An 11,301-nucleotide genomic window follows, 5' to 3' on the forward strand; every position below is an offset into this window, starting at 1 on the left:
GAGTGTAAAATTGTGTCAGCATGAGCAATAGGGAAAGCTGCAAACCTGTCTGTGCTGTATGTGGCTAAGAAGTTTAGACTTTAAGATAAATTGTCTTCAGTGTGGCTGGCAAAATAGTTGCTGAATGCTGAATTTTTTCACTTTGGTGCTTACTTTATCTTTTACAATACGAATTGTGGAAAAGACGCGCTCTCCTCAATAAACACATTAGGACTCAATTAGGAAATGATTCAATTCCTTGGTAAAGTATGCCCAACTTGTTATGTAAGCATTGTGTAGCTTTTTCTGAGTAAAGTGCAGTGTAATACAACTGTGACATTTTGAGTTGGATTTTTTTTTCTTTACTGTAGACTGACTTTAATAAAGTATGAAAATCTTGTAAACACACTTTGAATGTTGGATGAGAAGATCGATTATACCTCTCATAAATTTCTAGATTCACTCCAGATCTCTAGAACAGAGAGTTCCTAACACCACATACTGACTCGTAGAACTGGGAAATGCAAACTAAGCAGTGCCCTTTGGGGATAAAACAGTCCGTCTTTGTTGGCACCACCATTCTTACAGCCTTCCAACGAATGCAAAGGGATCATTTTAACTAAACTGAACATAAACTATATTGAAGCCTAGGAAAAAATAAAGCCAATTTTGAAAGGTCTGAAAACTGCACTTCCTTTAATGACCACTTGGGGCCAACTTCAAAAGTCCCCGTAATTCATCAGGCACCCATAAATACAGTGTCCCCATAATTAACAGCCCCTGTAATTCATTGTTTCCTTAATTCGTCATGTCCCCATAAACACTGTCCCCAGAACTCACTGTCCCATAACTTATTGTGTCCCCATAATTCATTGTGTCCCCATAAACACTTTATCCCAGAATTCATTGTGTTTCCATGATTTATGGTGTTCCCATAATTTATTTCATCCACATAAACACTATGGTCCCTTAATTTATTGTGTCCCCATAAAGGCCATGCCCCGTGTTCACCGGTAAAGAACAAAAACACCAACATTACAGCAGAAATAAGCATTTTTTAATGCTTGTTACAACATTCGACATTTATCTAAACTCACTTTAAGGTATGAACTGTAAGGGCGGGGCTCCGTTAAGTGGCAGGTAAGCTCTCTGGTTGCTGCCCTGGTGATGTAACAGAGAAGATCGTTGGTGTTTCGTATCCTTTCAGAGCACTGGGCTAATTTTAAAGCACTTTTGAGTTAGCATGGTGGGTCAGTGGTTAGCTCTGTTGTCTAACCACTTATACAGCAAGAAGGTTGCAGGTTCGCCTCCCGCCCCGGGGTCTTTCTGTGTGCTCACGTGGGTTTACTACGGGTACTCTGGTTTCCTCCCACAGACCAAAAACATGCATGTTAGGTTCATTGGTAGCTCTAAACTGTCCCTAGGTGAGAGTGTGAATGGTTATTTGTTTCGTGTGTCCCTGTGATGGACTGGAGACCTGTTCAAGTGTCCCCTGAGTTAGGCACCAGACACCAAAGCTGGTTAAATAGATAAATGAATTTAACTTAATTCGCGAAGAGATGTAACAAATCTTACCTGTCAAAGGCGTTGCCACCTAACACTTCCCTATAATGTCAACCTCTTTAATTACTAAAGTTTGCACACTTTGACAAGCTCATTGCTTTTAGCTATGTTTGTTAACAGAAATACATTAAAATAAAATGGTATTTTTATGACCTCCTCTTGTTATTGAGGGAACTGTGCTTCTGTTTTTATTTGTTCTGTTGTGTTTCCTCTTGTTTCTGCGGTCGAACGGTCCCTGTTCAGCTTAGCTGCAACAGAGAAGGTGTACACTGAAGTTTTCCCTTCAATGTCAACATGCCGGTGTTGATAAGATGGGAGCGGCCCTTGCGAGTACACAGAATCTAAAGCGAGCCAAGGCCTAGATGACCTGAAACTAGGGTGGAGATGTCATTCTTTTCATGCTTGTTGTCATGCCATCTGTTTCCATGTAAGTCAACTGAGCCGTCCAAATACGACACGCCCAAGTGAGACTCACAGCTGTCAACGAGCCTGCTTTTCCTGAAAACACAATAAACCCCCCCCCGGAAACCTATTTTGTCATTTGTTATGTTTGTGTACTCTTGGGATGTCACTGAGGTGGGCAAGAAGCAGGAGGAACAGGTGACATGCAGATGAAATTATCCAAGAGGCAGTTGATTGGCTCGTTGGTGGCTGTCAGTCAAAGCTGATCAGCCTACACCTGTAATGATGAACGAGTGAACGTCTCCCATCTACAAGTGCTATATTTTTACGTATTCTGTTTTTTTAATCTTGATTTTCACATCTGTTTTTATTTTTTATGTCCCTATCCACAGATGTGCTCAGTTACCTTTGTCATGTTTTCAGATCCTGTCAGAACTTGTTAACCAGTTTCCGCTCCAGTATTTAGACAATGTGTTTATTGTCAAATCACTGTTCGTGTCATGACTGTTTGACCTAGTTTCTTGCTTGGTTTAGCTTAGTGTAATTATTTATTTTTTTCAATTTCCTGTCTCTTTAGCACCTTTGGATTTGTTTCTGGTAATAACTTTCTTTTGCTGTCGTAAAAGAAAAGTTCACCACACTGAGGACTTCTGTGAAGTGCCGATTAACAGGAGACAATCAAAAAACTGCTTCACACTCCAGCTCTGTACAAAAATAAAAACTTTAAATCAGGCTGCACAGGAGCACAGAGTGTCGTATAAAGACCAAATACTAAATATGCACCTGTTGGTGTTGTTACAGTTCAATTCATTTCAACATCAGAGAGAAAAGCACAACCACAGAAAGGTCACAATACTAATTTACATTTCAAAACACAATTCAAATCCACAAGTATAAAAATAAAAATGACCTGTTAGACATAAGGGAAAAGTTAAAACATCAGATTAGGCTGGTAAAAAAATGTAATGGTACTGGAGTGTTAAAGTTACAGTATTATCATATCGTCACTGTCATCCTTTTTGGTCCCAAAACACAACTTTTCAGGATTTTTTTCTTTTAAAATTTCAATTTCTTTCATATAAAATAAATAAACTTCCAAAGTTTGTATTTTGTCATTGTACAACAACTGAGGTCAGATGAAGGAACGGATACCCGAAGGTCATTATCTTCTATAATCTTGGCAAAGTGATGGAAAATGGTGATACAAGGTTTTTGCTCGAAAACAAAAGGTTATTTTGAAATACCTGAACAAACACTGAACCCAATCTAATACAACAAATATAACTTTTGTAACATTTATTAGGATGTCATAAAAAACATGTAAATAAAAAGTTGTTTAAGAAAAAATTTGATAAATAACTTTTTTAAATAACATTAAATCAGACGCAGTTCCTTAAAAGGATAGTTTAGTCATTTGAAGTTATGTTCTGTCGAACAAACAAGGTACAAGGTATTGATAACTATAAGACCAAACATTGCTCTAAAAATGACGAGACTATCGCTTTAATAAAGTCTAAACATGGGGACATAACAACATAACCATCCTAGCGTTCCTTGAAGGGATCTATATCGCCCACCACCTTTTTTCAGTTTCCGACTGAGATCATCTTATGTTGACAAATGATATAGTTGTTTTGGTTAATTCCTGAAAATAATAATGCTTTGTGTGATTTCAGGATCTCAGGCGATGTTCAAAGTAAATGTTGTGAATACAGATGTGGTCACATCTGTTTGTACTGTTTTGTTAAAAAAGAAAAACTCACAAAGGTTACTGAAGTAACTTGAAACTGATAAAAGTAATCATAAAAAAACTAAAAATCAGCTAATGAAAATCAGTTATTGCTTCTGAATTTTGGTTCACCTGAATAAAAAAAAAAACATAAATAATATACCTGGCCTTAACAAAAAGGGTGGTACCCCTACACAGTAGTCTGTCCACAGGGACATGTTAAACTAAACACACACACACACTTATTGAGTAAGCAGTTGAGTGTTTTTGTTGTTTTTCGTTCCATTTTTACTGCAGGGTTCCATGAGAGTCCTTATAGTTATGCACTTAAAATGTTAAGTTCAGTAATCAATTTATTTAATTTATATTTTAAAAGTTACACACTCCACACAAACAGATTTAATTAAATGGACTTTATGAGAAAATGTGCTCATTTGTAATAAAGCATTTCAAGCTTTAAGTATGACTAATTGTTTTCCTGATCACCCTTTCACTAAAAACACCGGCACAAAATAAAACATCACTGCTGCAGGCGCCATAGTAATTGTGGGCCATGGTGGTCATGGCCCAGAAGAGCCATGATGGGCGTCCCTTGTTTTCATTTCTGAAAGGTGGCAGCCCTAACCACACTGAACATGAACAGAAAGCTGAGGACAGAGTTGTCTCCAAGGTAAAGACTATAAGACCATCTCCTCTGACTACAGCTGCTCAGATTATTCAGAAGTTTAAGGTCCACAGGACTGTGGTTAACCTGCCTGGATGTGTCTGCAAGAGGAACACTGATGACAGATTATAGAGACAGATAATATGAACGGTGACCAAAGAGCTCAGAACAACTTTCTAAAGACATTAGAGGTGAACTCCAAAGTCAAAGGTCATCAGTGTCAGATCACTCCATCGGTTTGTTTGAGATTTAATAGAAGACGACTGAGCAGGACATCAAATCATAAAAAAGCCAGCCACCAAGGTTCTGGGAGTACGTCTTTTGATCAGATGAGACAAAACTGGAGCTTTTTGGCAACAAGTTCCATCAGCTTTATGTTCACAGAGCCAAAGATAAAACATAGTAAGAGAAGAACCCTGTACCTACAGTGGAACATGGAGGAGGCTCGGTTCTGTTCTGGGTCTGACACAGGGGCTCCTGAATCTGTTCAGGGTCCAAAGAAATCTCAAGACTATCAAGGCTTTCTGGAGCCAAATCCGTCCTGGGGCTTCCTTATTCAATATTATCACATTTTGTTGTTCTTCATTGCTTTACGGTAGAATGTTGTTTGTTCGGTGACCTGTTTACTGAGCGAGTGCTTCTAGTCTCTGTAGCGCAGACTTGTATGCGCAGGAAGAACCTCATTCTTTCCCCGACCTCTTTGCGTTGGACACATACATCCTCACATGCCATTCTCGTCCTCCATCGACCTCTGTTGTTCTTACAGGAAAGACCAGTAGGGCGAGGACAGGTGGGTCTGGGGTGGCTGTCACAGTCTCTCTGTGGGGTTATTTGCAATTTCAATACACCACCTGGTACCCGACTTCTGTGCAATAAACAAACAAATCTAATTAGAATAAAAACAAACAAAATTTCTTATGGGTCAGTTTAATCAAGTTGGGTCGTTTTGGGTTTAAGACACCGACACAGTTTCTACTTTAAAATTTTGAGCTGATATCCTGTATTTGAAATTGTTTTAGGTGATCCTGAGTTAACCTTTTAGTTAAAGGTTTAGTCTGCTGGGTGACATCTCACAGTCATGCTCAACTTGGAGTGTAACTTAGTAACTTCTGAGCTGTCTAAAATATGTCAAATTTATAGAGTATATATCAAAATGTAGGCATTTTGGTCCTCTTTCCCCCAGTGTTTTTCTCACTGCTAAAACCAGTGATTTCCTCTGAAATCCCCTGTTTATATTGATATTATCATGCAAGGACATAATGTATCAATAAGTAATATTTATCTTTAACAAACAACTATTTTGACATTATCATGGTATACACACACACACACATATTGTAATGTATGTGCATGTTTTTGTACAGTACCCTGAGATGACTTTTGTTGTGACTTGGCGCTATATAAATAAACTGAATTGAACTGAATATCCATACACACACACACACGGATAGATAGATAGATAGATAGATAGATAGATAGATAGATAGATAGATAGATAGATAGATAGATAGATAGATAGATAGATAGATAGATAGATAGATAGATAGATAGATAGATAGATAGATAGATAGATAGATAGATAGATAGATAGATAGATAGATAGATAGATATGTATGTGTCTGTATTATAACACAAGTCCTCCTGTTTTTCTATTTTTTGTATGTTTATTATCTTACTGCTTTATTTATTTTGCTTTTGTAGTTTTGTGAAGTATCTGGATGGTGCTCTAACAACCAAATTTCCTTCTGGGATAAATAAAATACGTTTCTGTCTATCTATCTAGTACGCCTAAGTCTTGGCTAATTTATAATTTATGCTAAAAAAGTCACATTGTACTGTCTCTTTTTTTCTTTAAAGCTGAAAGTTTTGGTCTGTTTAACCTGTCATACCTCCTGTATAAAACACTGTAAAAACCCAGTGGATTCTGCATTTTAACCTTTCAAAGGTTCTTCATTGCAACCTTCAGGTTTTGTACAGCCACTGTTCTTTTGAGGTTTATTTTCTGCTCTTTGTTTCTGCCTGCCTGTCTTTCGTGGAGTGCTGCTGGGGAGTGAGAGAGGCAGGTGTGTGGTTATTAAGGCAGCTATAACAATTCTTTTAATTTTGTTGCTCTTTGCTCTTCTTATGCAGTTTATACAGATTTTGTCAGATTCTTACAAAAAAACGTCCCAAATTACTACTGGGCTTCAGAGAAGAAAGTTGATGCATTTTAAAATGCAACAACGCTTCAGCTGGTCTTCGGAAATATTCTAGTTGCCCTTTCTTCTGCAGAATTACAACCAGAATCAGCTCTACCACAGAACAGTGCGCTTCAAATCAGTTTATGGAAACATTAATTATTATTTTTAGGACATTTCAAAAGGCTTTTTCTACTGACCATCACAAAATTAGGACTGTGGGCTACAACAGCACATCACTGTCTTGTTCAAACCCAGCATACTCTCACTGCTGGAAATGTTCATTCGGTCCAGGGTCTGCTCTCTAATCTGTTCATTATTTATGTGTCATCGTTCAGTCTGCCCAGTCGAGGCCTGAGCAGCAGTCTGTCCGTTTCACAGTGTTCACCTGATGAAAGAAATGTCAGGAAGACGGGGATCCTGTCAGGAATATGACTGGGATGGACGAGGCCTGGGGTTTACTCTCTCAGACGGTATCAGTGCTCAGACCCTAAAATCCCTGCTGACTGGATGTCTGGTAGAGAGGGTGCAGACAGTCGACACTAATCCGGTCACACACACACGCACACATAGGCTTGGGCTCTGCACCACACAGCAAGTTGTTTGACAAACAGGCATTTCATCATCTGACGTTAGGGGTTGATATGCAACAATGTCAGCTATTGATTTAATATCTTTGTTGAGTGTGAGTACAGGATTAAACTGGAAACCTGAAACCTTTAATGAAATAAACCATAAAATCGTTGCTCTGAACTGGATTAACAGCACCCAGATTAAATCATCCAGATATCGACCTACAGGAAATGTTCGTTTGAATTTACTATGGTTTTAAAGGGGTAGTCTGGCCCTCCTGAAGTGAGGTTCCGTGGAAGGGTTCTGAGCAGTTATCATCCTACATGTTACAGATAGCTCCTTTAAAAAACCTCAGTGTGGAGAAACGGAGTTCAAGGGCTCGTCCACGCAGAAACTGCTTCTTTTTATTTATTGTGCCTGAAAATGTCCTCTTAAACATGAGACAGTTTCTAAAAACATCTTCATCCACACAGAAACGGAAAACAACCCAAAACGCTGCAGTGACGTATGCCAGGTTGGGTATGTGGCGCTGTAATGCTCCCACAAAAAACACACCAGGAAAAGGAAACAAGGAGCATGAACACAAAGCTTGCACGCTGTGTACACACTGCAAACACAAGAAGAAGAGGACACCCTGGGGCCATGGGTGGATTAAAGGTAGCGTTTTCAAAAGATTGCGTTTTGCCTATCTGCACAAAAACACACTCTGGAACTTGTTTTCAAAAAATACCATTTTGGGGCTACTAAAATGTTGTTTCCATGTGGACACAAGACTGAAACAAAAAAACCCCTGTGTATTCCCAAAACATCATTCCGGTGTGGATGGTCTGCAGGTCTGACCGGACTGACAAGCTAACAGCTAGTCTGAGTGGGGCTGAGACCAAACTGGATCGCTGCTGTTTTAAAACAACTACAATCTCCGATTTTTCATGTTGGTTGATGTAAACACTATTTTATAGACTTCACACTATCAGTTTTGCAATATACGGTTATTTACACAGAACTCCGTGGTCATAAACAAGCGCAAACAGTAGCAGCAGCAGCTGGCTGGAGCACATTTGTAGCGGTGGATCAAATCCAGCAGGGATTTTATAATAGTCCCACTGAATTGTAACTGTGTAATACAAAAGTGATGACAGTGTAAAGGTTTAAAAAACTACCTTCACGTGAATTGCCATGAAATATTGACGACTGGAGTTGTTTTTGATGGCAGTAATTCACTTTGGCCTTCTCTGTGTTCGAAACAACCCAGGGGCACTTCCAGGATGTTTTCAAAAAGATGGCCAGATGGAGACCACTGTTACTCTTAGGGCGGCACACACAAACCAAACGCCATAATGGAATTTCAAAACTTTCATTATGGTGTTGTCATATAAAGGCTATTAGAACAAAATGCTACAGTACAGAAGTTAGGGACTTTGTTTTTTTTGTTTTTTTTACAGTTGCTATAACTGATATAACAATGTAGTCACTACTCAACTCACTGAAGCTTGTCCTCTCCTCTCTGAAATTCACATTCATAACTGAAAACAGCATTCCTTCAAAGAAGGCATATCCACCACTAACACACAGTAAATGTAAATATAATACTGGACTCCCAGAAGGTGAAGCCAGAGGGGGAACATCGCCCCCCTAGGCTGATCCCAGTACAAGGTTTAAGTAAATGGACTGTACTTTAATAGCTCCTCTCTCAAAACACTTTACAACCCGATCTGTGCCCTCATTTACCCATCCACACACATTCAGGGCACTTCATGGCCAGGCCTCCAAACACATACTGGACCTTTTGGAGCATCAGCAGCACATATAACCCTCCAGGACTCTGAGGTCTTCAAACCAAATGCTGTTGGTGGTACCTCAAACCCGTTTCAAGACTCATGGAGATCAGGCTTTTCAGGCGGTGGCTCTGAGGCTTTGGGACGCTCTCCTGCTGTCCCTAAGCTGCACGGACTCAACAGAGTCTTTCAAGAAACATCTAAGGACATTTTTATCCAGACAGGCCTTTACCTAATTTGTTTGCTGCATTTATTTAGTTTTTTCTCTGTGAGGCACTTTGTGATGTTCGTCTGTGAGAGGTGCTATAGGAATAAAATTTACTTACAAAGCTAATCTGGATAAATCACTCCATAGAGTCGAATCAGAGCTTTAGATCACATTCATACACCGATGGGGCACATCGGAAGCAATGAGGGGTTCAGTGTCTTGCTCAGGGACACTTCAACTTGTGGCACACTGGTGGAATCGAACCTCTAACTCTATCATTGGGGGGCAACTGCTCTGCCCCCCTTATAAACCATCATTATTTTAAAAAAATGCACCTCAAATAATGTTTTCCAGGCATTGAATCTTGTTGATTATCCTAATTCTTACTTTACTGCTGTATGTTCAAACGTTGATTGTTTTCTAACAGCTGTTATTAGTTATTCCATGCTTAAGAGAAAGCTTGCGTAACACCATGAATGTGTGGAGGAGAGTAAGCGGGACTTAAAGACGCACGTTAGTGCTCAGACTCTGGTTCCATAAACACAACATGGCAGCTCCCCCTAAAACCAGGTCCTGCTGGTGTCAAATCCCACCAACGGGGACATTTGGTCTAGTATTATAATATATGTTGATGAGATCAACCCTTGCCTCGCATGCCTAAGTTTTAAATAAACCCCTCACAAGATCTTTTAGAACTTTCAGCTACTGCCACATCCAGTTTGAGCCCAATATTTATAAAATTCATTAACCTGAAGCTATTTTTTTTACTGGCTGATGTCGATTAGCTGTGGGGGCCATCTTGAATCAGATTGACTCCAAAAGTTAATCACTTGTAGACGTGCATCCACTGATATCAGAAAGTTTTATCTTAATCAATCTCATGGTTCTTGAGTTATTTTCCTAAAAGACAGAATATGCATACAGGACTGTCTAATTCGGTGTGGGGTGGAAGTAGGGGGTATTGCGTGGGTCGTTGCCCTCCCCGGCCCTCTCATGGTTACACCCCTGGACAAGCTGTTAAACTCCAAACTGAGGTTGACCAAAGAGCTGTCTACAACGGGGAAAATATTAAAGCCACTCACTGCAGTGTCATGAAAAACCAAAATCAAATCTGCACAATATTTTTCTCATACTAGTGGTTAATGTGTCCTTAACTTAAATATTTGCAAGCAAGCATTGTGAACAGGCTGCCAGCTACCACGTGTGGTAGTTTACCTGCAGAAAGAGCAAAATTCACTGAAAGTTAGTCAACAACAGAAGAGTTGTGCAGGATGGAGAAGTTCCGATGCGTTTTGATGCGTTGGTACCTTTTTATGCTCAGATTTGTTGAGTCACGCTCAGTGGTTAGAGCTGTTGCCTCACAGTCCAGGGTGTCTCCTGAATACAGTCACCAGCTCCCTGGAACACAGAAAAAAAAAGCAGGTAAACTAAGGAAGTTTTGCCAAAGCTGCACGAGTCTAAATACAGAGGTCAGTGTTTATTAGCCCTGCACCGCCCTGCTTGATCCTCCATAATTACTCCTCACAGTCGTCTTACTCGTTCTTTCTTTTCTTTCACGTTCTTTTCTTTCTCATATTTGTACCTGAACGTCCAACTTGGTTTTCAGCGGGTTCAGCCAAGTGCTCCGTTTACGCTGAGTGCATACCTGCATTTCAGGAGTAAGTTTTTTTTTTTTTTTCAAACTGCCCCTGTCGATATAGATCAGGATAATCTTTTAATGTTCGTAGTGAATTCCTCTAATCGTTCTTGCCCACAGAACACCACTTTAAAATGGCAGAAACGTTCCTTTAATGGAGCATTAGTGAGAGGTCATGCCTGAGTGACCTCACACAGGCGAACGTTATTTTCCTTTTAAACAAGAATATTTGGTATTCTGCAAAAACCAAACAGATAAATCTAATTTGTTGTTGTGTCTGTTTGTGGACAGAAGCCATGTTGGATGTTCATGTGACTGAAACAGGCTTCAGACGGACAGACAGGAAACAGACAGACAGAGAGGAAGAGGAGGAGGAGGAGGAGGAGGATGCTCTGGTAACCCCTCACCTACATCATCATCTCTTTTGTGCACGGCGCGCCGCAGGCCCGCGTCCCCGCGTCCCCGCGCTCTGCCCAGCTGTCACCTCCGGCATTGGTCCGCCGAGCAGACACACGTAGGCGAGGATCCGACCAGCCCCCTTCCTCCTCCCGCTCACTGAGGAGCCGGCGAGCGGCGGGACGGCCACGGCAGCGAC

At 40.2% G+C, this 11,301-nt stretch overlaps 1 protein-coding gene and 1 long non-coding RNA gene across 3 annotated transcripts in view; one reads left to right on the top strand and one right to left on the bottom strand.

Annotated features, from left to right (window-relative positions):
- Positions 1–2,646: 2,646 nt before the first annotated feature.
- On the bottom strand, positions 2,647–11,246 carry LOC119618015. Of its 2 annotated transcripts, none has more exons than XR_005234542.1 (3): positions 11,118–11,246; positions 10,378–10,468; positions 2,647–5,202 (listed from the first exon to the last, which is right to left on the bottom strand). It is a non-coding gene; the product is annotated as an uncharacterized LOC119618015 (long non-coding RNA). The 2 variants fall into 2 exon arrangements; XR_005234541.1 differs by having other exon boundaries at positions 11,114–11,245.
- Positions 11,247–11,264: 18 nt separating this feature from the next.
- The window catches only part of znf395b (zinc finger protein 395b), a gene marked incomplete in the record, with an annotated part of 19,545 nt that continues 19,508 nt past the window's right edge, over positions 11,265–11,301 (top strand). Inside the window, 1 exon segment of the mRNA XM_025009608.2 lies at positions 11,265–11,301.

Source organism: Kryptolebias marmoratus, linkage group LG19 (assembly GCF_001649575.2).
Source record: "Kryptolebias marmoratus isolate JLee-2015 linkage group LG19, ASM164957v2, whole genome shotgun sequence".
Classification (NCBI taxonomy): domain Eukaryota; kingdom Metazoa; phylum Chordata; class Actinopteri; order Cyprinodontiformes; family Rivulidae; genus Kryptolebias; species Kryptolebias marmoratus.